This window comes from Triticum aestivum, chromosome 5D, assembly GCF_018294505.1.
Source record: "Triticum aestivum cultivar Chinese Spring chromosome 5D, IWGSC CS RefSeq v2.1, whole genome shotgun sequence".
Classification (NCBI taxonomy): Eukaryota; Viridiplantae; Streptophyta; class Magnoliopsida; order Poales; family Poaceae; genus Triticum; species Triticum aestivum.
This window is the reverse complement of record NC_057808.1, coordinates 85,189,640-85,211,860: the sequence shown is the minus strand read 5'-3', so window position 1 is coordinate 85,211,860 and position 22,221 is coordinate 85,189,640.

Sequence of the window (22,221 nt, the reverse complement as noted above, 5' to 3'; positions counted from 1 at the left end):
GGTGTGCACCAGCATCGCATGTAGATCGAAAATCTCCTTTCTGTAAGCATCATAACATTTTACAGCAGGCGCATCTATCCACACTGTCAGCAGTTCTTCTACCAGTAGCTGAAAGTAAATGTCGATGTCATTTCCAGGTTGCTTCGGGCCTTGGATAATCATTGACATCATAATGTATTTTTTCTTCATACACAACCAAGGAGCTAGGTTATATATGCACAGAAGCACCGGCCATGTGCTGTGATTGGTGCTCATATCGCCAAAAGGATTCATCCCGTCAGTACACTCCCCGAGCCTTATACTTCTAGGATCCTTGGTAAAAAACTCAAACTTGTTGTCGATTAATTTCCACTGAGCCCCATCTTTCGGGTGCCTCATAAACCTATCCGCAATTCACTCATCATGATGCCACCACAACCTCTTTGCCTCTATAGGGTTTGCAAACAAAGGCTTCAACCTTGGAATTAAAGGCAAGTACCAAACAACCTTGAACGGGATTCCTGTCTTTATCTCATCGTCCAATTTGTACTTGTCCTTTGCTCTCCTGCGCTTGTATCGTGCATGCTTGCATGTAGGACATGCACGAAAATCTTTGTACTCACCATGGTACAATATACAATCATTCACACAAGCGTGTATCTTCTATACTTCAAGTTCCAATGGGCAAACAATTTTCTTCACTTCATTCGTGCTTCTGGGGAGCACATTATCTTCCAGAAGAATTTCTTTCAAAAGACCTAACATCTCTGTGAAGCCCTTGTTTGATAGACCATTTGCTGCTTTAAATCTGAGAAGCGCCAGGGTTGCACTCAACTTGGAATATTTCTTTTTGCAACCTGGATACAATTCTTTCTTGGAGTCTGCATCAATGGTTAGCAGATCCTTGTACCCAATCATATCCTTTTCTGGGCCCTCGAAATCTGCAATCATAGCAGCAAAATCTGGCATATCAAGATCGTCGTCATCTGCGTGGTCGTCTTGGTTTTCTAGTGGGCGTTTTGGCTTTCCGGTGTTCCATTGGTAGCTTGACGCCTCTGCCCCGATGTTAGATTCAAAATCCATGTGCACTGGTCGGGGTTTGGCATCTCACTGCCCTGGGAATCTTCATCCATGACCTCCTCTTCACCGTGTCTGGTCCAACGTGTATATCCATCCATGACTAAGTGCATCTGGACATCTGCAACTTCATGTGACTCTGTATTGGCACAATCAGTACATGGACACATGATGTAATCCGCATCACCAATTCTCCTCTTTGTACGTTCAGCCAATTTCATGAACTCTATCACGCCACTGATAAAATATGCAGTTTTCTGATTTTTCATCCATCGAGATCGTTCCAGCTGCAGCAGACGAATGGTAATTAAAAACAAAATAACATCATTAATACACGGATTAACTCCTACCTAGAGATGCGTGCTTAAATCACAAGGTTTTATTTTAATAATTACTGAGGGCGCTCCATGTTGTTATCCAGACGTGCAATGACAAAAATTAATGGCCAGTCAATTTACACGCAGAGTACTAGTACAACACTACACTTAGGAATTGAATACCTTAATTAAGCCACTCATGAAAAGAATACCTTAATTAATTAGCCGCGGGGCGACCTCCACCTAGCAGACAGACAAGCGCGATGCGGCAGCACGCCGAGACAGCAGGGTCGAGGAGCAAAGCTTAGTCTGGCTGCCGCCTGAAGTTCGACCTCCACTATCCCGCCATCGACTGCGATGGATGTGCTCGAATCACGCCGCCGCCGACCTCGATGGTTGAGCTCCTCCTATGTCCCGCTGCATACCAAGGATTGACCTCCTATGATGCCACAACCGCCCACCGACCGAGGATTGACCTCTTCTCCGGTAACCGCCGCCTAGGCCGCCGCCATCTCTATATGCAGAGCGGCTGTTTTTTTATGGATATCCGCGGAGCGGCTGTTTACACGGTATCTCACCGTAACTCAATTATATGGATAGGGTAGTACATCACATAAGGTTATGTAACGGCAACCGTGTCTAACCTATGTTGTCTTCTCACAAGGTTTGGTGCGGAAATCGTGTGTGATGTTGTAATACCTAACACAAATGACATGTACAAACAGTGTGCCGTATACAACATATATATAGTGCCATTAGTAGTTCCCGGCCGTTAGCTTATCTCCATAGTTTCCCCATTTCCCCCAAATCCCTACATAGCCTCCAAATTCCCTCGCGTGGCGCTGACATTGGGGGAATGCGGACAAGTGGTGCTGATGGTTTCGGTGCGGCTGCTCCTGCTCGTATCGCCGCCACGACGGCGGTCGCCGCCGAGCACTTTCCTATAAGGTCATCAGAAGGCAGGTGTACTACGGATCTGAATCGTCCTGTCAGGTTCCAATTTATCCCGATCTTTTTTAGCATGTCCAAAGTATAGATCCTTGTTGAATCCATCCTGAATGACCCCCCCAGGAAAGCGATCTGTTGCCGGATCCGGAGCTTGACTCCAGACTCCCGCAACACGAGTTCGACTCTGAGTTTTGCGCCACCAAGAAGTACCAAAAGCTGAGTTGTGTGCACGGGCACACTCCTGCTCGACGTGTATGCACGGAGGGATTCGACATTGGCAGGCGGTTTCTCAGTTGCCCCTTAGAAGTTAGTGCTAATGAAGTTCATCATTTTACTTCAGTTAATGCCACCGCTCATCCAGAATACTACTTAACATTGGCAGGGATATGAGGCTTGTGCCTTTGTTAACTGGCTGGATGAAGAATGGCATGGCAGGGCTCGGAGTGTTATCACCAAGCTCGTAGAAGATAACGTAAAGCTGAAGAAGAAACTGGCTGATCTGGAATGTACAATCAGTATGATGAAGCAAGAAAGAATCAATCATAGGCAACAGATGAAAGCAAGAGACAAGAAGGAAATATCATGTGCAGTTGTGGTTGTCGCATTAGCCATGTTCTATGCGCTGTTTGCAATGATGATTAGGGTTTTTTTGACAGTATTGCTAAAGCACATCTAGATGTGCTCTAAGTAATGCACATCTAGGTCCTATGCCATTGATGTTACGCAAAGATTCGTGCAGATATTTTTCTTTGTCTTTTCTCTTTTCCTTTCTTGTTTGATTATTACTGGCTTTATCAATAAGAAGAGCTCAATGTATTGCTTGCCAACTATCTTACTGCGTTTGTACCGGTACCGGTGCATAATCCCAAAACTCATTCCTTGTTTTTGTCCTGAAAAAGGAAACTAGCCAAATAGCCAATAGGAGTCCTGCGCAACCCCGAGAATTTGGAGCAACAGGGTACAAATAATTGCGGTTGATTATATCAGCGGTTAGATAATACATCAACCCCCGCTTCAATTCCCGTTAAATTGGCAGTTCCTCTTCTCTGCATACCCCGCTTAAGTGTCCACCATCTTCATCGCCCCCGGCAGGCCACGCTACACACTGGCACACACTCTGCAGCCATGTCGAGCGATAGCAAGGACGACAGTTCGGCCAGCATGTAACACCCTGGATGTAACTTTCCATATTTGTAACTCCGACTCTTGCCATTTTCGGCTATGTGCTATGATATTCCCTTCATGGTCGGGTTTTTTTTGTTTTGTATTTTGTTCATGTCATGCATTTCATATCATGTCATCATGTGCATTGCATTTGCATACGTGTTCGTCTCTTGCATCCGAGCATTTTCCCCGTTGTCCGTTTTGCAATCCGGCGCTCCTATCTCCCCCGGTGCACCCCTCTTGTTTTCTTTCGTGAGCGGGTGTCGAACTTTCCCGGAATGGACCGAGGCTTGTCAAGTGGCCCTAGTATACCACCCGGAGACCACCGGTCAAGTTTCGTTCCATTTGGAGGTCGTTTGGTACTCCAACGGTTAACCGGGCATCCGCGAAGTCCATTTGTGTGTCCAGCAAAAAACCCCCTCAAAACCAGCCCAAAACCCACCAAACTCTCTTCCATGCTCTAGGTCGTTCGATCACGATCGTGTGGGCGAAAATCGCACCTCATTTGAAGCCTCCTAGCTCCCTCTTCCTATTTATATGCGAGCCCTCCCGAAAACGAAACACAGACAAACCCTAGCCTTCGTCCCTCCGCGCGCCGGACGTGTCCGTACGCCGCCGGACACATCCCGCAGCCGGCCGCAGCCAATAAGGGCGCGCCACGTCACCCCGGGCGCCCTCTCTCTCCTCCTCGCGCCGCCGGCCCGCCGGGCCCAGGCGGGGCCCGCCCGGCCCGTACCGCCGCTGCCTGCCTCCCGCCCGGCCTGCCCCGCCGCGTCGCGTCTCCGCCGGCACCGGCCACCCGCACCGCCGCACCGGGGTGCGCCGCCGCCGCCGCCCGCCGGTGCCGCCGCCTCCTTCCTCCCTCCGGTCTCCCTCGCCATCGCTTCCTCCCTCTTCTCTCCCGCCGGCGAGCTCCCTGAGGATTCGGCCCCGATCCAGATCTGTACGAGCGCATTGACTTTTCTCGATCTCAATTATTTCTGTAAGTCTTGATAATTTACAGCATATGCTCATGTTCCGCAGTGCATAACTTCTTGCATGTAGCTCCGATTCGCGCGTGTAATATGTCAAATTGTTCGTCTCGTGATGCTCTTCATTTTTTTCAATTGCACCATGTTCATTAGATGTCATCTTGATGCCCAAATATCTGTTGCAAGAGGGATAGTTGCTGTTATCTTCTGGTTCTTGACAGAACTTGGAGATTTGTCATTTTTGTATCATTTAATCTGTGCATCTTATGGGCATGAGCTCTACATGTGTTTTGTTGTATGCCATGCCGTCTTTCCAAGGGTGTATGAAATGTATTTTTGTGATCTCTGTGGTGACTAGCACAAGCATGCAAACTAGGCCCCTTAATGTTTCTGATTTCAGGGACTTAGTGTTTTCTCTAAGTCCTTGTCTGCTGTTATTTTGTTGCCACGTAAACTTGATACTACAGAGAGATCCACGCATATTTTGGAGATGTTCAGTAAGGATGTTTTGTAGCTATTGTTGTAATTGATCCATTTCTTCACTTGTTTGCAATTATGGACGGCCATAGCATGACTCAATCTTGCTCTACTTTTGCTATAAAATATTTCTGGCATATTCTTAACATGATATGCAATTTTTCCAAGCTTATTGTAGTTGATCCATGCATGCTATGTACTTGCTCTTGCCATGGTTAGCTTCAAAAACATGCCATCTTACTGTAGGTGTGCTTTTTTTGTCATGAATTGCTCTGTAGTGAGTGCATCAAGCTCACCAACAGGCCTACATATTATTGTTTCTGCCATGCTCTGTTTTCTGCCAAGTCTGAAACCTGATAACGAAACTTGCTATATTCACATGCTTGCCATCATATCTTCTGATCCTTTTTGGCTTATGGCCAGTAAGGGACTTTTGTCATATGCATTTAGTAGAATACTTCCATGCCTTGTTTTGCCATGTTAAGTTCCTGTAGCATGTTTATTTCATGCTCTGAACATTGCTACCTGATGCTGTTTTCTGCCATGTCCAGTAATTTCACCAAGTCTGTGAACCTGTTATCTTTTGCACTTTCGCCATGCTTGTTTGAGCTTGTTATGTTGTGAACTAGCCATATCTCAGTGTTCATCTTTTGTCAAACATCTCCTGTAGATTAGTGTCATATGCTTTGTTGCTATGTTGGGGTGCTGTAGCATTGTTGCTTGTTGCATTTTAAGTGCTATCATGCTGTTAATCGCAGATTCGTGTCATTCTTGTTTTGCTTGCCATTTGCAAACCGTGCATCCGTTTCCGGTGATCTTTATATCGATTTTGACCGAAATCATCTCATCTTTCCAGTGGCATGCTTGGTTTGCCAAGTTACTATCTTGTTCATCATTTTCCTTCCGGAGCACGCATATGCATCGCATATCATATCTTGCATATCATACATGTTTTGCATCATGTTGCTCGTGCATTTCTCGTGGTTGATTGTGGTTCCGTTGCTTGTGTTCTTATCTTGGGTAGAGCCGGGAGACGAGTTCGTGAACGAGGAACCTGTTGAGTACGCTTACGAGGATCAAGCTTTCGACAACTCTGAGAACCTTGCAGGCAAGATGACCACCCCTCGAAATCACTTCTATCTTTGCTTTGCTAGTTGTTCGCTCTATTGCCATTCTACGCTACCTATCACTTGCTATATCATGCCTCCCATATTGCCATGTCAGCCTCTAACCATCCTTTCCTAGCAAACCGTTGTTTGGCTAAGTTACCGCTTTTGCTCAGCCCCTCTTATAGCGTTGCTAGTTGCAGGTGAAGTTGAAGTTTGTTCCATGTTGGAACATGGATATGTTGGGATATCACAATATATCTTATTAAATTAATGCATTTATATATTTGGTAAAGGGTGGAAGGCTCGGCCTTATGCCTGGTGTTTTGTTCCACTCTTGCCGCCCTAGTTACTGATATACCGGGATTATGTTCCTTGAGTTTGCGTTCCTTACGTGGTCGGGTGATTTATGGGACCCCCTTGACAGTTCGCCTTGAATAAAACTCCTCCAGCAAATCCCAACCTTGGTTTTACCATTTGCTACCTAAGCCTTTTCTCCCGGGTTTTCGCGAGCCCGAGGGTCATCTTTACTTTTAACCCCCCCCCTCCCGGGCCAGTGCTCCTTCGAGTGTTGGTCCGAACTGAGTAGACTGCGGGGCCCCCTCTTGGAAACTCGAGGTCTGGTTTTACTCGTAGGATGTCTCATCCGGTGTGCCCTGAGAACGAGATATGTGCAGCTCCTATCGGGATTTGTCGGCGCATCGGGCGGCTTTGCTGGTCTTGTTTTACCATTGTCGAAATGTCTTGTAGACCAGGATTCCGAGACTGATCGGGTCTTTCCGGGAGAAGGTTTATCCTTCGTTGACCGTGAGAGCTTATGATGGGCTAAGTTGGGACACCCCTGCAGGGTATTATCTTTCGAAAGCCGTGCCCGCGGTTATGGGGCAGATGGGAATTTGTTAATGTCCGGTTGTAGAGAACTGTCACTTGACCCAGTTAAAATGCATCAACTGTGTGCGTAGCCGTGATGGTCTCTTCTCGGCGGAGTCCGGGAAGTGAACACGGTCTGAGTTATGTACGACGTAAGTAGGAGTTCAGGATCACTTCTTGATCATTACTAGAAGACGACCGTTCCATTGTTTCTCTTCTCGCTCTTTCTTGCGTATGTTAGCCACCATATATGCTTATTGCTGCTGCAGCTCCACCTCATTACACCATCCTTTCCTATAAGCTTAAATAGTCTTGATCTCGCGGGTGTGAGATTGCTGAGTCCTCGTGACTCACAGATTCTACCAAAACAGTTGCAGGTGCCGACGATGCCAGTGCAGATGATGGGATCGATCTCAAGTGGGAGTTCGATGAGGAACGTGGTCGTTACTATGTGTCTTTTCCTGATGATCAGTAGTGGAGCCCAGTTGGGACGATCGGGGATCTAGCATTTGGGGTTATCTTATTTTCATCTGGTTTTGACCGTAGCCGGTCTCTATGGTTGTATTTTGGATGATGTATGAATTATATTCATGTATTGTGTGAAGTGGCGATTGTAAGCCAACTCTTTATCCCATTCTTGTTCATTACATGGGATTGTGTGAAGATGACCCTTCTTGCGAAAAAACCACTATGCGGTTATGCCTCTAAGTCGTGCCTCGACACGTGGGAGATATAGCCGCATCGTGGGCGTTACACAGCAGTCTGGCACCCGATGATAGGCCAACATCGGAATCATCCCGCTCGTCTTCCATGAGTCCGGCGTCGAGCCCAGAGCTCGATTATATCCGGTTCATGGAAGGGACGCCGCCTCCGGAGTCGTCAGATGACAACCAGACGGACGAGGAGCCGTCGGAGGACGAAGAAGAGGGCGACGATGACGATGAGGAGGAATGGTCGAACGAGGAGGAGGACGAAGACGACAACAACGACGATGACGATGGCAGCGGGGATGAAAAGCCAACGGTCAGCGGCAAGAAGCGTCCTCGCCAAGACGATGTCGCGAGGCCATCCAACAAGAACAACAACAAGAAGAAGGACTAAATTAAGCAGACTATATATATCTCTGTTTATCCTGTCAATCTCATCGTAGACAGTTAGTAATATGTATTCGACAGAGATCTTCTACATTATCACCAACATGTTGCTTTGTTGAACTGTGTGCCCTGACGAGCGCACAATTCACAAAAAAAGACCGTATGGGCTGTCTATAATGATCGCACACAATTCTGATTACCAGCCTGTTTGTCGGGTATCACACACATCTTGTTACGTCGAATAGTTTGTGTTCACCTCACTCAACGCAAACGGTTCATCAGAGTGAACTGTATGCCATATATCGCACACACCTTTATCTGGCTGCCCATTTCTGTTGTTCTATCTCATCGCAAACAGTTCGTACAGATCAACTGTATGCCCCTCATCGCACACGCAACTATAATCTGAACCGTGTTTGATGTATCATTCATCGCATCATTTCTGATGGTTTTCATACAGCACCGTTTGCGATTATTGCACCGCACAGAGTTTCTCGAAGGGTCTCTGATCATAGTGTCGCGTTAGCAGCATCCTGCAGTAGTAGATGCAATTAAATTGTGTTACAAATGGTACTCCTGTTGTTTTCCCCAGTATGATAAGTAAGTAGCTTCTTCACGCTGCTGAGTGTCCTGGTGTCCCCACTGTCCCATGCCCTTAAACCAACTCTTTAGCTGCTGTTGATCTACTATATCTGGTAAACAAGCAATGCCACGATTAAAGTAATCCCATATTTGACGGATGTCATTGTTGATCGTAATGCTTCCCGTAACATGAAGCAATGCTACCGCTTTAAAATTTCTACTGTCCGTGCGTCATTGCCATGAACATAATCAAGATGCTTATTTTCATTTCATGTCTGTTTCATATCTTGTTATTGACCAGTAACTGTTTTCTTTCTATCATTTTTTGCGGACAAGGATATCCATTCCACCTCGTTGCTATTGTGACCTTTTGGTGAACTTCACAAAACACTTTGGAATGAGTATCTTGTGTAGTTCAACTAAAATGTCACGTGGGCAACGTCTCTCAATTTTGGTTGAACTGGACAAAGGTTGATTAGAGTTTCCAACCGTTGGGGAACGTAGCATGCAATTTCAAAAAAATTCTACGATCACGCAAGATCTATCTAGGAGATGCACAGCAACGAGAGGGGAAGAGTGTGTCCACGTACCCTTGTAGACCGAAAGTGGAAGCATTGGTTTAACACAGCTAAGAACAACTAATGTGTGTTAGAGGCGCCCCCTGCCCCCGTATATAAAGGAGGGAGAGGGGAGGAGGCCGGCCCTAGGGCACTCCAAGTGGGAGGAGTCCCACTTGGGATCCTAGTCCAATTCGCCCCCCTTCCTTTTATCGGAGGGGGAAGGAGAGGGAGAAGGAGAAGGAAAGGGGGGCGTCGTCCCCTCCCCTAGTCCAATTCAGACTCCTCCCATGGGTGGCGCACGCCACCCCTTGTGGGCTGGCCTGCCTCCTCCTATGGCCCATATGGCCCATATCTTCCCCCGGGGGGTTCTAGTAACCCCCCCGGTACTCCGATATGTACCCGATACATTCCGAAACACTTACGGTGTCCGAATACTATCATCCAATATATCAATCTTTACCTCTCGACCATTTCGAGACTCCTCGCCATGTCCGTGATCTCATCTGGGACTCCGAAAAACATTCAGTCACCAAATCACATAACTCATAATACAAATCATCATCGAACGTTAAGCGTGTGGACCCAACGGGTTCGAGAACTATGTAGACATGACCGAGACACCTCTCCGCTCAATAACCAATAGAGGAACCTGGATGCTCATATTGGTTCCTACATATTCTATGGAGATCTTTACCGGTCAAACCGTAATGACAACATACGCAATTCCCTTTGTCATCGGTATGTTACTTGCTCGAGATTCAATCGTCGGTATCTTCATACCTATTTCAGTCTCTTTACCAGCAAGTCTCTTTACTCATTTCGTAATGCATCATCCCGCAACTAACTCATTAGTCACATTGCTTGCAAGGCTTATCATGATGTGCATTACCGAGAGGGCCCAGAGATACGTCCCCGATACTCGGAGTGACAAATGCTAATCTCGATCTATGCCAACCCAATAGACACCTTCGGAGATACCTGTAGAGCATTTTTATAATCATCCAGTTACGTTTTGATGTTTGATAGCACACAAGGTATTCCTCCGGTATCCGGGAGTTGCATAATCGCATAGTCAAAGGAATATGCATAAGTCATGAAGAAAGCAATAGCAATAAAACTTAACGATCATTATGCTAAGCTAACGGATGGGTCTTGTCCATCACATCATTCTCCTAATGATGTGATCCCATTCATCAAATGACAACACATGTCCATGGTTTGGAAACTTAACCATCTTTGATTGACGAGTTAGTCTAGTAGAGGCTTACTAGGGACACGGTGTTTTTTCTAGGTATCCACACATGTATCAAGTTTCTGTTTAATACAATTCTAGCATGAATAATAAACATTTATCATGATATAAGGAAATAACAACTTTATTATTGTCTATCCTTAATTTAAAATGGTGCTCCCACCTCCCACCACGGCGCTGTCCTCACCACCGGTGATCTCCATCCTCCTCCACTAATCTGTGGATCCTCTCTGACCATCCTCTCCGGCGTCTTCTCTGGATCAAGGCAATACCCAACTCCTATGGGTTCCACTGGTGGATCTACCCTTGGCTTGGATTTCTCCAAGGGTGGGGTTTTCTCTGATGAGGTTTTCAGATCTACTGGTCAAACGATCCATCCAATGGGACGAAGAAGGGCGTTTACATTGATTGTTTCTTTTAGCCGTCATGCTTTCCGGTTGTCAGAAGATTCTGTGGCGGTGGCATTTGTGATCGGTGGATCGGCCAGTGATATTCGGGTTCATCATATCAAGGACAAGGTTTTTTCTTTCCAAGTCTTATGAAATCAAGTTGGTTTTCTTATTATGGATCTGTGTTCATTTGCTTGCCATCTTTTTAAATGTTATTTCAATCTTTGGGGCAATGGAGGACCTAATTGGGTTCGGGAACTTAAGATCTAGCATAAGGAGTGTGATGCTGAGTGCATTTTGATTAGTCCAACCAAACGTAGATCTTCTTTAGGTTTATTGGCCATGCATAAGCCTCCGATTAGATCTTCTCTTAAGTCAGCTAGCACTGTTCGGAAGAAATTATCTTTTGCCACGTTTGAACAGTATTCTGCTTGCAAAGGCTACAGATATCCTGCATCTCAAAACTGCATTGATACTATCATGGATGGGGGATATGATCTGTCTGCTCATGAGTGTGTTGTTATTCGACAATCGCCCCCTCTAGACTTGCATTCAACGGTGGCTCGGCCACCTATCGTGTTTGGTACGGTCATCCCGGTGCCAGAGTTGCATCGATCGACCACGTCGCCGGCACATAATCCGGTACCTGTGGATCCATGGCCCGTGGTTTCTGGTAATCTAACTGCACGATTTGCGTTAGCGGGAATTTCTCCGGTTCAAAATGGTAACTTGGGATCTGGCCCATCTCTTTCAGATGCCCACCAGACCGACCCAGTGTCCCAGGATTTTACTGATGGGCCAATTTCTGGCTCTGTTGCTGTTGGGCCTGCCTCGTCTTAGAATATCCCAAGCCCAGCAACCTCCTCGCAGGAAATACCCACCTCGCAAGAAGCTGCACAACAATTTGAAGCCATGGTCGATGACATGGTGGACCGTGTTTTAACCTGTACTCTTCGCTCTTAGAGGGGCCACCTGGCAGCCTCTTGTGGAATGCGAGCAGTCTGCTCGGCTTGCTCCCACATGGGTCACTCTAGCAAAGATTGTAATGATTTCGCGCGTACCAATGGATTGGTTTGGAGACCAATTTCTCTGCAACAAAACATGCGTACATCAGAAAACTCTGCCGGTCATGGGAAGGGAGCCGGAGTTATTGGGATAGCTTGCCCAGTCACATCATCGCCGCCCACATTGCTCCAATCCCCTCCTCTTCCTTCCAAAGAAAACCCCATCTCCTCTCCATTGCGGCCGGCCATGGCGAACTTTGAGCTTGATCCACAACGCTTTGTGCCGGCAGGCCATCACATCATTGATGGCGGGGACCGGCGTCTTCCACGCACCTTCTTCATGCCTGCAGCTCGTCCTCCTCGCCGCCATGAAGATTACATGGTCGCAGAGGTCATGCCTGCTCTAGAGGGACCACTCGGGCCGGTCAGGGAAGAGATTGTTCAGTTCCTTCAAAACAGAGGTACTCTGGTCCGCTCCGCTCAGCCTTGGTTCCATGGGGTTGGGTTATTTCAAGTCAGAGATCCATCTGTCAGATACATGTTGATTCAGCATGCCCCATTTCCTTTGGGTGATGATCATTTTGTTAGATTTATGAAGGATGATGAGGGAGAAAACTTCAAGGGGAATCATGGTTTCCATAAGGGTTGGCTCATGTTCACTGGTATTCCTCTTGACTATCGCACCATGGAGTTCATATCACAAGCGGTAGGCACTTTTGGGAAATTTCATTCTTGGGATAGTGAGGACCCATATTTGGTTCGTACTCTAGTGGAGGCTAGCTTTCCGGACACACCACTGGTGCCACGCGATGTGGTCTTTGGAGATTATGCAGATTGGGGGAGCTCAGGTTTCATGGACTACGGCTTGCTATGTGCTAGGTGCCGACTTCACTGACCAGATGCCGAACGATGAAGATCCGATGCCTTTGGATGGTAATCCTCACCCTATGCCTGGAAATCTGCTGCAAGACAACCTGCCTTTTGTTCTTCCTCCATATCCAATGCTGGGATGGAACGATGCGCCCGTGGTCCCTCCACTGGCACCTGAAAACAACATCGTAGATGCGGGATGGGGAAATGCAAACTGGGGTGACAATGATGATGAGCTTGAACGACCACCACAGCCTGCAGTGCCGGAGCAGGATCAGGTTTCCATTGTCATTGATCAGCCAGAGGGCTCTAGGTCTGTGGAGCAGCATATGGAAGTTCAGTTTGATCAGCAACATCAACTTCAGCCTGAGAAACAGTTACAGGTCAATGAGCAGCCGGCTGTTTTGGAAAATCCTTTGGCAATTGTACCATATCAACCTCCTGTCATTCATCAGCACCAGATCTTCATTGGTATGGCGAGGATTGTGGCTGGGCCACCGCTTCCTCCTGAGATGATCTGGAAAAGATCTTTTGAAAACCTGTTGCCTGAGTTTGCTGTTAAGGATGTGCCCAGATCTATCTTCTTTAAGCTCTTGGGAACAGTCACATACTCTAAGCGCACATGGACCATTGCTTTTGATGATTCTTAGAAGATGTCTCTCTTGGTGCCAAGCTTGCCCGGCTCTCTGCCTCCAAGAAAATCTATTGTGGCTAAACGCCCAGTTGCCAGAGCTTTGTTTGGAGGTCCACCTGAGGAGGTTTTGACTGCTAATGATGATGCCGTGTCTGGAGTTGCTGTGTCAGGAGAGTTGTTTTCTGAAGATGTTGTGCCTGGTAGCATGGACGAGAACTCTTTTTCCTCTACTGTGGTTTTTTCTGCTGACTCGCAGGTCAAGGAAAAGAAACAGACAAGAAGAAGGAAGACTGCTGTTTCGTTAGTGGATACTTCTGTACGGAGGTGTACAAGAAGAGCGGCAAAGCGGGATGGGTTTAAACCTGTGAGTTTTGAACAACTCTCCCTCCAGCCCACTAAAAGGCGTCCCCGGTCCAAGCCCATTGAAGTGAAGGCCCAGCCCCAACACTGAAGACCCTGGCGATAATGGCAAGTCTGAAGCTGTCCCCCCCCACACACACACACCTCTCAAAGTGCTGCAAGCAATTGGAGCGGAGCTGGAGATCGACCCCAACTTGCTTTCTAAGGATAAGCTTATGGCTAATCCCTAGGATGACTCCTCCAGTGGTGTTTGAATGTTGAAGTTTAAAACTCTATCTAGGTGTAGCCAGCTTGTCAAATATGCTATCTATTATGTCATTCTGAAACCTATGCAGTGTGGTCAAAACTGGGTGCATTTTGTCTGTTATGACGTGGGATGTATGGCATTTTATGTCATGTTGTTTCTGCTACATTTGCTTTTGGTTATTTCATGAATCGAATGCCTATGCGTAATTGGAAGGTGCTTTGTTGGAATATTCGTGGTTTAAATTTTGAAACACGTCAGTGTTCTGTTAGAGAGAAAATTACTGAAAGTCAGTGTGCAGTTGCTTGTTTGCAAGAAACTAAGCTCTCAGATTGCCCTCGTTCATTAATTAAGAGCATTTGCCCTGTGGGTTTTGATCAGTTCATTGAATCTCCTTCAAGAGGAGCTTCGGGAGGTATTCTGACCGTGTGGCGTTCTGATGTTTTTACGGGTACATTAATAGAAGTAAAACCATTTGGTATTGTCATCAGTTTCACCTCGGTGCATAATAGTGACCAGTGGTTTTTAGTAAATGTTTATGGGCCTTGTCAAGGTGTAATGAGGGATGAGTTTGTTAACTAGCTATACAACCTTCAGGTAGAATCTGAGCAAACATGGTTGTTATTGGGAGATTTTAATTTCATAAAATCCACGGATAATTGAAATCTTCCTGGTGGAGATGTCAATGACATTTTCATCTTTAATGAGATAATTGGTCACTTAGGTCTGCTAGAACTCCCTTTAAAAGGCAGACGATTCACCTGGTCAAACATGTAGGATGCTCCACTCCTTGAACAATTGGACTGGGTGTTTTACCTCTGCCAATTGGATCAATCAGTATCCCATGACGCAAGTTACACCTCTTGCTAAAACTGCTTCTGATCATGTTCCTTGTGTAATATCTATCTGCACCACCATCCCAAAAGCTCATATCTTCATATTTGAAAACTATTGGGTGCATCAACCTGGTTTTATGGACTGTGTGCAAAAGGTTTGGAACATAACTTCTCATAAAACTCATATCTCTGTAGTTATTATGGACAAATTGAAATCCTTGAGATTTGCACTCAAGAAATGGGAGAAGGGGTTGTCCCATATCAAAACATTGATTGAGAAGTGCAACTGGGTAATCCTATGGTTGGATGATTTGGAGGACTGGAGGCCTCTATCCAGACCTGAATACAATTTGAGGAAGGTGATTAAGATGCATCATGAGCACCTTTTATATTTACAGTTTTTATACTGGAGGAAAAGATGCACTATCAGATATATCAAGGTGGGAGAAGAAAATTCAAAATCCTTCCAGGCCATGGAAACTAAGAGGTATAGGAAGAATTCTATTGCTAGGTTGCAACTGTCTGATGGAACAATTTCTTCAGATCATGGGGAAATGGCTAAGGAATTTTTGGAAACTTTCAAGGGAAGAATGGGAACTGTTAAGCCAATTTTGTTGGGCAATGACATTCTCTCACTTATTCCAAAAGTGCAGGGACTTGAGGTGCTCACAAAACCTTTTGAGGTGCAAGAAATTGAGAAGGTCATCAAAGAATTGCCCATTGATAAGGCACCAGGGCCAGATGGTTTTAATGGCCTTTTTATGAAGAAATGATGGCCTATCATCTCCAGCGATTTTATTAGGCTGGTGATAGAATTTCATGTAGGAACTGCTCATTTGGAGAATCTCAATGAAGCTTCCATTATTTTAATTCCAGAAAAGCAAACACCTGAGGTTGTAGGAGATTTTAGGCCAATCTCTTTGACCAGTGTGGGGCTAAAATTTCTTACTAAACTGGCAGCCAATAGGTTTCAAGATGAAATCACCAAATGTGTTCATAAGAATCAGTATGGCTTTATTAAGTCAAGAACAATTCAAGATTGTATTGCTTGGACCTTTGAGTATATTCATCAATGCAACCATTCAAAGAAGCCAATCATATTGCTGAAGCTTGCCTTTGAAAAGGCTTTTGACTCTATTCAGCATGAGGCAATTATAAAGATTCTTGTGGCAAAAGGTTTTGATACGAAATGGATCACCTGGGTTCAACAGCTGTTATCATCTGCAACCTCTTCCATTTTGTTAAATGGTGTACCTGGAAAGCACTTCAAGTGCAAATGTGGTGTAAAGCAAGGAGATCCTATCTCTCCTTTGCTCTTTGTGATTGCAGCTGATCTTTTGCAGACTATGATTAATGATCTCATGTGTAAGGGCATGCTAACCTTGCCTCTTCCAACACATGATCCTGATTATCCAGTGGTACAGTATGCTGATGATACTTTGCTATTTGTGGCTGCTGATTCAGTTCAGTTGGAGGTCCTCAAAACAGTCCTGAATTTTTTTTCTTTGGCAACTGGCTTGCAAATTAACCTCCATAAATCTTCAATGTACCCAATTAATGTGGAAACCTCTGTTGCTTCTGTTCTTGCTGCCCAGTTTGGTTGTCAGTTAGGCTCAATGCCCTTCACATATTTGGGACTTCCTGTTGGAACCACTCGGCCCAAAATTGTTGATCTGCTACCTTTAGTAGACTGCATGGAAAGAAGGCTAACTGCAAGCTCTTGATTTTTGCCCCACGGTAGTAGGTTGCAGCTGGTAAATTCTGTTATATCCTCACTGCCTATATTTTTCCTTTGTAGTCTATCTATACCACAAGGTATCCTCAAGCAGTTAAAAAGAATTCAGAGACAGTGCCTGTGGAGGAAATATGGTCAGGAGAAGGGGCATTCTTTGGCTGCTTGGCCTATGGTCTGCAGGCCAAAGCTTAAGGGGGGACTTGGAATATTAAATCTAGGACTGCAAAATGATGCTCTGCTTCTTAAGTATCTGAATAAATTTTATAACAAAGCAGATGTTCCATGGGTTCATTTGGTTTGGGACTCATACTACTTTCAGAGAGTTCCCCATGACACTGCTCTTTGTGGCTCCTTCTGGTGGAGGGACATTTGCAAATGAATGGACAAATTCAGGGCTATTACCTCTATCACAGTTGGCAGAGGGGATTCAGTTCTCTTTTGGTCTGACCATTGGGAGATTGACAAGTCTTGCATCCCTCTTCAAGAAAGTTTTCCAAGGCTCTTCTCATTTTGTCTGCAGAAAAATCTTTCTGTCATGGAAGTAGTACAGGCAGGAAATTTACAGCACATGTTTTCTCTGCCTCTGTCTGAGCTGGCTTTTAAGGTGTTCAACCAGCTATCAAGCATGTTGGCTGTGATTTCTTTGGAAAATAGTTGCAATGACATCTGGGCTTAGAGGCATGGGAAAAAGTCTAAATAATCAGCAAAGAAGTTCTATGATTTGGTTCACCAGCCAGTTCTTGCCAATCCCATTCTGAGTTGGGTTTGGAAGAGTTGCTGTACCATGACAGTTAAAATGTTTGTCTGGCTGGTAATTATGGACAGAGTTAACACCAAGGATATGATTCAATGTCGACATTGGAAAATTAATGATGGGCCTAACTGTGTCCTTTGTCTGGCTGGAGTGCTTGAGGACAGGAACCATCTTTTCTTCAATTGTAACTTCAGTATGAGAATCTGGAACTATCTACAAGTTTCCTGGTTGGATAGCAATGACATGGTGCAAATTGCCTTACATGCCAGGAAAGATTTTAATAAACCTTTCTTCTCAGAAGTGGTTTTCCTTGCTTGGTGGAACATTTGGAAAGTCAGGAATGACAAGGCTTTTAGACATATCAGCCCATCTTTTAGGCAGTGGACGAATGGATTTATTCATGACATTACTCTCCTTTCACACCAGATCAAGACCAGATACAGGGATGCTCTGCTCAAGTGGATTGATTTCTTACCTCCTTGAGGGCCTCCTCAGATGTTTTTTTTCCTTTTTTTCTGGTTTTAGACTTTAGTGCTTTTCCTTCTTTTTAGATTAGTATAGCCTGCCTTGTATAGCCTTTCCTTTTTTGTTTGTTCCTCCCCTTGAGGAACCTTTTATATCTGTCTGTTTCAGTTTTAATAAAATGATGTGGGGTGTAAGCCCTGCAGTCTTCCACGTCAAGAAAAAGAACTTTACTATTGCCTCTAGGGCATATTTCCTTCAGTCTCACACTTGCACTAGAGTCAATAATCTAGTTCACATCGCCATGTGATTTAACACCAATAGTTCACATCGTCATGTGATTAACAACCATAGTTCACATCGCCATGTGACCAACAACCAACGGGTTTACTAGAGTGAATAATCTACTTCACATTCCCATGTGATTAACACCCAAAGAGTACTAAGGTGTGATCATGTTTTGCCTGTGAAAGAAGTTTAGTCAACGGGTCTGACACATTCAGATCTGTGTGTATTTTGCAAATTTCTATGTCTACATTGCTCTGCACGAAGCTACTCTAGCTAATTGCTCCCACTTTCAATATGTATCCAGATTGAGACTCAGAGTCATCTGGATCGGTGTAAAAGCTTGCATCGACATAACTCTTTACGATGAACTCTTTATCACCTCCATAACCGAGAAATATTTCCTTAGTCCTCTAGGTAACTAAGGATAATTTTGACCGATGTCCAGTGATCTACTCCTGGATCACTATTGTACACCCTTGCCAAACTTATGGCAAGGTACATAATATATATGGTACACAACATGGCATACTTTATAGGACCTATGGCTGAGGCATAGGGAATGACTTTCATTCTCTCTCTATCTTCTGCCGTGGTCGGGCTTTGAGTCTTACTCAACTTCACACCTTGCAACGGAGGCAAGAACTTTTTCTTTGACTGATCCATTTTGAGCTTTTTCAAAACCTTGTCAAGCTATGTGCTTTGTGAAAGTCCAATTAAGCGTTTTGATCTATCCCTATAGATCTTTATGCCCAATACTTAAGTAGCCTCACTAAGGTCTTTCATTGAAAAATTCTTATTCAAGTATCATTTTATGTTATCCAGAAATTCTATATCATTTCCAATCAGCAATATGTCATCCACATATAATATCAGAAATGCTACAGAGCTCCCACTCACTTTCTTGTAAATACAGGCTTCACCATAAGTTTGTATAAAACCATATGCTTTTATCACCTCATCAAAGCGTATACTCCAACTCCGAGATTCTTGCACCAGTCCATAGATGGATCGTTGGAGTTTGCACACATTTTTTAGCACCTTTAGGATTGACATAACCTTCTGGTTGCATCATATACAACTCTTCTTTAAGAAATCCATTAAGGAATGTAGTTTTTGACATCCATTTGCCAGATTTCATAAAATGCGGCAATTGCTAACATGATTTGGACAAACTTAAGCATCGATATGAGTGAGAAATCTCATCATAGTCAACACCTTGAAATTGTCGAAACATCTTGTGCAACAAGTCGAGCTTTGTATGTAGTAACACTACCATCAGCGTCCGTCTTCCTCTTGAAGATCCATTTATTCTCAATGGCTTGCCGATCATCGAGCAAGTCCACCAAAGTCCACACTTTGTTCTCATAAATGGATCCCATCTCAGATTTCATGGCCTCAAGTCATTTCGCGGAATCTGGGCTCATCATCGCTTCCTCATAGTTCGTAGGTTCGTCATGGTCTAGTAACATGACTCCCAGAACAGGATTACCGTACCACTCTGGTGCGGAACATACTCTGGTTGACCTACAAGGTTTGGTAGTAACTTGATCCGAAGTTTCATGATCATTATCATTAGCTTCCTCACTAGTTGGTGTAGGCATCACGGGAATGGTTTTTTGTGATGAGCTACTTTCCAATTTGAGAGAAGGTACAATTACCTTATCTAGGTCTACTTTCCTCCCACTCACTTCTTTCGAGAGAAACTCCTTCTCTAGAAAGGATCCATTCTTAGCAACAAATATCTTGCCTTCGGATCTGTGATAGAAGGTGTACCCAACAGTTTCTTTTTGGGTATCCTATGAAGACGCACTTCTCCGATTTGGGTTCGATCTTATCAGGCTGAAGCTTTTTCACATAAGCATCGCAACCCCAAACTTTAAGAAACGACGACTTAGGTTTATTGCCAAACCATAGTTCATACAGTGTCGTCTCAACGTATTTAGACGGTGCCCTATTAAACGTGAATGCAGTTGTCTCTAATGCATAACCCCAAAAACGATAATGGTAAATCGGTAAGAGACATCATAGATCGCACCATATCTAATAAAGTACAATTACGATGTTCAGACACACCATTACGCTGTGGTGTTCCAGGTGGCATGAGTTGTGAAACTATTCCACATTGTTTTAAATCAAGGCCAAACTCGTAACTCAAATATTCGCCACCGCGATCTATGAAGGTCAGAAAATAACGATACCCGCCATGAGCCTCAACACTCATTGGACCACATACATCGGTATGTATTATTTCCAATAAGTCAGTAGTTCGCTCCATTGTTCCAGAGAACGGAGTTTTAGTCATCTTGCCCATGAGGCATGGTTCGCAAGTATCAAATGATTAATAATCAAGTGATTCCAAAGCCCATCTGCATTGAGTTTCTTCACGCGCTTTACACCAATATGACCTAAACAGCAGTGCCCCAAGTATGTTGCACTATCATTATCAACTTTGCATCTTTTGGCATCAATATTATGAATATGTGTATTACTATGATCGATATTCAATAAACCATTTACATTGGGTGTATCACCATATAAGGTTTTATTCATGTAAACAGAATAACAATTATTCTCTGACATAAATGAATAACCATATTGCAATAAATATGATCCAATCATATTCATGCTCAATGCGGAGACCAAATAACATTTATTTAGGTTCAACACTAATCTCGAAGGTAGAGGGAGTATGCAATGGTGATCGTATCAACCTTGGAATCACTTCCAACACACATCGTCACCTCGCACTTAACTAGTATCTGTTCATTTTCCAACTCCTATTTTGAGTTACAAATCTTAGCAACTGGACCGGTATCAAATAACCAGGGCTACTATGAACACTAGTAAAGTACACATCAATAACATGTATACCAGATATACCTTTGTTCACTTTGCCATCCTTCTTATCCGCCAAGTTTTTGGGGCAGTTCCGCTTCCAGTGACCATTTCCTTTGTAGTAGAAGCACTTAGTTTCAGGTTTGGGTCTAACTTTGAGCTTCTTCACGGGAGTGGCAACTTGCTTGCCATTCTTCTTGAAGTTCCCTTTATTTCCCTTGCCCCTTTTCTTGAAACTATTGGTCTTGTTAACCATCAACACTTGATGCTATTTCTTGATTTCTACCTTCGCTGATTTCAGCATCGTGAAGAGCTTGGGAATCGTTTTTGTCATCCCTTGCATATTATAGTTCATCACGAAGTTCTAGTAACTTGGTGATAGTGACTAGAGAACTCTGTCAATCATTATCTTATCTGGAATATTAACTCCCACTTGATTCAAGCGATTGTAGTACCCAGAAATTCTGAGCACATGCTCACTAGCTGAGCTATTCTCCTCCATCTTGTAGGCAAAGTACTTGTCAGAGGTCTCATATATACCTCTAGACATGGGCATGGGTCTGAAATACCAATTTCAACTCTTGGAACATCTCATATGCTCCATGGCGTCCAAAACATTTTTGAAGTCCCGTTTCTAAGTCGTAAAGCATGGTGCACTAAACTATCAAGTAATCATCATAACGAGCTTGTCAAGCGTTAAAAACATCTGCATCTGCTCCTGCAATAGGTCTGTCACCTAGCGGTGCATGAAGGACATAATTCTTCTGTGCAGCAATGAGGATAATCCTCAGATCACGGACATAGTCCGCATCATTGCTACTATCATATTTCAACTTAGTTTCCTCTAGGATCATATCAAAATAAAACAGGGGAGCTATACGCGAGCTATTGATCTACAACATAGATATGCAAATACTATCATGACTAAGTTCATGATAAATTAAGTTCAATTAATGATATTACTTAAGAACTCCCGCTTAGATAGACATCCCTCGAGTCATCTAAATGATCACGTGATCCAAATCAACTAAACCATGTCCGATCATCACGTGAGATGGAGTAGTCTTCAATGGTGAACATATCTATGTTGATCATATCTACTTTATGATTCACGTTCGACCTTTCGGTGTCCAGTATTCTGAGGCCATGTATGTACATGCTAGGCTCGTCAAGTTTAGCCCGAGTATTCCACATGTGCAAAACTGTCTTGCACCCGTTGTATGTGAACGTAGAGCTTATCACACCTTATCATCACGTGGTGTCTCGGCATGACGAACTGTCACAACGGTTCATACTCAGGGAGAACACTTATACCTTGAAATTTTAGTAAGGGATCATCTTATAATGCTACCGCCGTACTGAGCAAAATAATATGCATAAAAGATAAACATCACATGAAATCAAATATGTGAC